A 5,923-nucleotide genomic window follows, 5' to 3' on the forward strand; every position below is an offset into this window, starting at 1 on the left:
GCAGGCTGGGTTTGTCCTCACTGTTGATGTTACCGGCCTCAGACTGAATCGACCAGTAGTAATATAGAGAGCACAGACACAAAAGTTAGTGTTGACAGTTCTGGCACTTTCTTTATTCTCTAAAAATATAATTTTTTCTTGTTCAATTATCTAATTCAGTGCTTTACTTGGACTGAAATAGGTGCCAATACTCATTTTGGGTGCCGGTACTGTTTATATTAAGGTGCAGGAGCTCCACAATACTTTTGAGCTAATACCTAACCTATAGTAGATAAATGCATACATGACTCAAAATCCATTTAGTACAAGGTTACAGTTTGTTTTAGACAGCACTGTGTGCTAATTTCCTGAAGAACCTTGTTTTCACTGTATTACTTCAATCAAAAACCAATTGGTTTTCCTGTTCACATCATAGCAACATTTATTGATAAAGACTGAAACTAGTGAATGTGTCTGAATATTAGTACACATGTAGAAAACTGATAATCATTACATTCAGCTTCAAAACAGTAGTGCGACCGTGAAATTGTCTCTATCTGATGCACCCGCACTGTCCTCACTGAAGTCTGTTGACGCTGACCGAGAGTAGCCGCCATTTTACCAGCATGGGAATTTTACACAAAAGCAATAATATGCTAAACGAACTCAGAAATCTCAAATAAATTGATTATTTATTAAACTAAAATGAGAAAAGTATGTACATTCACTCAGACAAACCCAAAATCTCTAGCTATGTGACTTGTAAAATAGTTTTTATCACGTTCTTTCACTTACTCGGTTTGACACAAAAATAACACATCAAACCTTTACCAAACGTGATAATACCTTAACGGATGTGTTACCTAACATGGTATGACATGTTCTTTCGACATTAGAAAGTTTAATCGTGCTATTACATACCTGTAGTAATAAATAGAAACGGACACAAAGGTTATCTTCTTGACTGCACAGTTCTGGTGCTTTCTTTATTGTACATTTACATTTACATTTTAGTCATTTAGCAGACGCTCTTAACCAGAGCGACTTACAGGAGCAATTAGGGTTAAGTGCCTTGCTCAAGGGCACATTAACGTCATTTAGCAGACGCTCTTAGCCAGAGCGACTCACAAATTGGTGCGTTCACCCTATAGCCAGTGGGATAACCACTTTACAATTTGGGGGGGGGGGGGGGGGGGGGGGGGGTTAGAAGGAATACTTTAGCCTATCCCAGGTATTCCTTAAAGAGGTGGGGTTTCAAATGTCTCCGGAAGGTGGTGAGTGACTCCGCTGTCCTGGCGTCGTGAGGGAGCTTGTTCCACCATTGGGGTGCCAGAGCAGCGAACAGTTTTGACTGGGCTGAGGGGGAGCTGTGCTTCCGCAGAGGAAGGGGAGCCAGCAGGCCAGAGGTGGATGAACGCAATGTCCTCGTTTGGGTGTAGGGACTGATCAGAGCCTGAAGGTACAGGGGTGCCGTTCCCCTCACTGCTCCAAAGGCAAGCACCATGGTCTTGTAGCGGATGCGAGCTTCAATTGGAAGCCAGTGGAGTGTGCGGAGGAGGGGGGTGACGTGAGAGAACTTGGGAAGGTTGAACACCAGACGGGCTGCGGCATTCTGGATGAGTTGTAGGGGTTTAATGGCACAGGCAGGGAGCCCAGCCAACAGCGAGTTGCAGTAGTCCAGACGGGAGATGACAAGTGCCTGGACCAGGACCTGCGCCGCTTCCTGTGTAAGGCAGGGTCGCACTCTCCGAATGTTGTAGAGCATGAACCTGCAGGAGCGGGTCACCGCCTTGATGTTGGCGGAGAACGACAGGGTGTTGTCCAGGGTCACGCCTAGGCTCTTCGCACTCTGGGAGGAGGACACAGCGGAGTTGTCTACCGTGATGGCGAGATCATGGAACGGGCAGTCCTTCCCGGGGAGGAAGAGCAGCTCCGTCTTGCCAGGGTTCAGCTTGAGGTGGTGATCCGTCATCCATACTGATATGTCTGCCAGACATGCAGAGATGCGATTCGCCACCTGGTGATCAGAAGGGGGAAAGGAGAAGATTAGTTGTGTATCGTCAGCGTAGCAATGATAGGAAAGGCCATGTGAGGATATGACAGAGCCAAGTGACTTGGTGTATAGGGAGAAAAGGAGAGGGCCCAAAACCGATCCCTGGGGGACACCAGTGGTGAGAGCACGTGGTGCGGAGACAGCTTCCCGCCACGCCACTTGGTAGGAGCGACCGGTCAGGTAGGACGCAATCCAGGAGTGAGCCGCGCCGGAGATGCCCATTTCGGAGAGGGTGGAGAGGAGGATCTGATGGTTCACAGTATCAAAGGCAGCAGACAGATCTAGAAGGACAAGAGCAGAGGAGAGAGAGTTAGCTTTAGCAGTGCGGAGAGTCTCTGTGACACAGAGAAGAGCAGTCTCAGTTGAATGACCAGTCCTGAAACCTGATTGGTTTGGATCAAGAAGGTCATTCTGAGAGAGATAGCAAGAGAGTTGGCTAAAGACGGCACGCTCAATAGTTTTGGAAAGAAAAGAAAGAAGGGATACTGGTCTGTAGTTGTTGACATCAGTGGGGTCGAGTGTTGGTTTTTTGAGAAGGGGAGTAACTCTCGCTCTCTTGAAGACGGAAGGGACATGGCCAGCGGTCAAGGATGAGTTGATCAGCGAGGTGAGGTAGGGGAGAAGGTCACCGGAGATGGTCTGGAGAAGGGAGGAGGGGATGGGGTCAAGCGGGCAGGTTGTTGGGCGGCCTGCAGTCACAAGTCGCAGGATATTATCTGGAGAGAGAGGGGAGAAAGAAGTCAAAGCATAGGGTAGGGCAGTGTGAGCAGGACCAGCAGTGTCATTAGGCTTAACAAACAAGGATCGGATGTCGTCAACCTTCTTTTCAAAGTGGTTGACGAAGTCATCCACAGAGAGAGAGGAGGGGGGGAGGGGGGGGGGAGGATTCAGGAGGGAGGAAAATGTGGCAAAGAGCTTCCTAGGGTTAGAGGCAGATGCTTGGAATTTAGAGTGGTAGAAGGTGGCCTTAGCAGCAGAAACAGATGAAGAAAATGTAGAGAGGAGGGAGTGAAAAGATGCCAGGTCGGCAGGGAATTTAGTTTTCTTCCATTTCCGCTCCGCTGCCCGGAGCTCTGTTCTGTGAGCTCGCAATGAGTCATCAAGCCACGGAGCTGGAGGGGAGGACCGAGCCGGCCGTGAGGATAGGGGACACAGAGAGTCAAAGGATGCAGAAAGGGAGGAGAGGAGGGTTGAGGAGGCAGAATCAGGAGATTGGAGGGAGAAGGATTGAGCAGAGGGAAGAGATGATAGGATGGAAGAGGAGAGAGTAGTGGGAGAGAGAGAGCGAAGGTTGCGGCGGCGCATTACCATCTGTGTAGGGGCAGAGTGAGTAGTGTGGGAGGAGAGTGAGAGAGAAAAGGAAACAAAGTAGTGGTCGGAGACTTGGAGGGGAGTTGCAGTGAGATTAGTAGAGGAGCAGCATCTAGTGAAGATGAGGTCAAGCGTATTGCCTGCCTTGTGAGTAGGGGGGGACGGTGAGAGGGTGAGGTCAAAAGAGGAGAGGAGTGGAAAGAAGGAGGCAGAGAGAAATGAGTCAAATGTGGACATAGGGAGGTTGAAATCCCCCAAAACTGTGAGGGGTGAGCCATCCTCAGGGAAGGAACTTATCAAGGCGTCAAGCTCATTGATGAACTCTCCAAGGGAACCTGGAGGGCGATAGATGACAAGGATATTAAGCTTAAATGGGCTAGTGACTGTGACAGCATGGAATTCAAATGAGGAGATAGACAGATGGGTTAGGGGAAAAATTGAGAATGTCCACTTGGGAGAGATGAGGATTCCTGTACCACCACCCCTCTGACCAGATGCTCTCGGGGTATGCGAGAACACATGGTCAGACGAGGAGAGAGCAGTAGGAGTAGCGGTGTTTTCAGTGGTGATCCATGTTTCCGTCAGCGCCAGGAAGTCGAGGGACTGGAGGTTGGCATAGGCTGGGATGAAGTCAGCTTTGTTGGCAGCAGAACGGCAGTTCCAGAGGCTGCCTGCGACCTGGAACTCCACGTGGGTGGTGCGTGCAGGGACCACCAAATTGGAGAGGCAGCAGCCACGCGGTGTGGTGCGTTTGTGTAGCCTGTGCAGAGAGGAGAGAACAGGGATAGGCAGAGGCATAGTTGACAGGCTGTAGCAAATGGCTACAAAAATGCAGAGGAGATCGGAATGAAATGGGCTAAGCATCTGGGAGTGGAGAGAGCAGGGCCTCCCTCACCAAATCTTCTAGCTCGGAAACTAAAATTGTTTCACTGAACCACCCGAACAAAAACTCTCCCAACTTCCGCCTTTGGAAATCAGAATTGTTGTGAACCACAGCGGTTCAATGTTTAAAGGAGTAGACTCAACCCACTTTGTTCAGCTAGCCAACTATGACTCCATAGCCAACTAGCAGACTAGCATCCAATAACAATAACACACCGTTTAGCGCCAACACTTGGTCACAACAAACCACCAATATTGTGATATCACACTAAACAGATCATTCGTGTCTGTGTCAAGTTCCTTATATGACGCAGCAATGATTAGACGTTGGCTAGCTAGGACAAGTAAATTGTGGTTAGCTACTACAGTACAGCCAAATGGTCATGTTGGGTAGCTAGCAATGGCCACTGTGTCGACTCTGTTTGAAGAACGGCTAGCTAGCTAGCTTCGTGCTACAGCTGGCACGGCCGAGGACACTGCCAAGACACAGTAACTACCCACAACAACCCACGAAGCCTAGCTATGACGCCGTAGCCAACCTGCAAGCTAGCATCCATTAACACACAACTTAGCATCAACACCTGGCCACAACAAACTGCCAAGAGTGTGTCAGCACACCAAACAGACAATTCAAGTCCGTGTCGAGTTCCCTTCACAACGCAGCAAAAAAAAAATAATAATAATAATAATAATAATAATTAAACGTTGGAACCAGCTCTCCAGCGTTGCTAATCGTTACCAATAGCTACCCGCTAGCTAGCTAGCCTCGTGCCTCGATACTAGTCCACAATTACCTATGGAAAGCTACTACAACCACAATACTAACCTACAATAAATTCAATACCTAACTACAGCTAGCTACCTACCTACGATCTAATAGATGGTTAAGCAAAAGTTAAACGTTGGGTAGGAGTACATTACCGTTGGAACCAGCTCTCCAGCGTTGCTAATCGTTACCAATAGCTACCCGCTAGCTAGCTAGCCTCATGCCTCGAAACTAACCCACAAATTACCCACGGAAAGCTACAATAACAACAATACTAACCTACAATAAATACAATACCTAACTACAGCTAACTACCTACCTACGATCTAATACATGGTTAAGCTTAACTCAACACTACATGTAGCTTACCCCTACTTACCTACTTACCTACTTACCTCCAGCCAGAGAAAAACACGTCCTCTCCCGTCAGCTGCAGCTGTAACACTCAAAAAAAAAAAAAAAAAAAATAAAAAAAAAAAAAACGTGGGATGGGCGCGCCTGCCGGAACTTCCTGTTTCCCCACTACAACGGTGCAACGGTCCGTGCATTTCGGGATCCTTGGGACGGCCCTACCAGTGTTGCCAACTCATTTTCAGGGGAAGTTGCTAGAGGCAGGTCGATTTGTTGCTAAAAGTTGCTCAAAACGTTGTGATGTCTTTGCGTGATGAAGTCATTACATAATAACGTAAAACTACATAATTACATAGAATACACAATAACGTTAATCAAATTGACTGGCCATCTCGGCGACAAATATGATTTGACATTTGTTAGTTTAGATTTGTTTGTTTATTATCACATATTTGTATTTGTAAAAGTAATATAAACACATAACATTTATATGATCAGATATTTTTATTTACAAACACAACACATTGAATTATTGAACAATTACACATTACACATTATTGAACAATTACATTTGATTTATT

The sequence above is a fragment of the Coregonus lavaretus genome (genome assembly GCF_964263955.1).
Source record: "Coregonus lavaretus genome assembly, contig: HAP1_SCAFFOLD_48, whole genome shotgun sequence".
NCBI lineage: Eukaryota > Metazoa > Chordata > Actinopteri > Salmoniformes > Salmonidae > Coregonus > Coregonus lavaretus.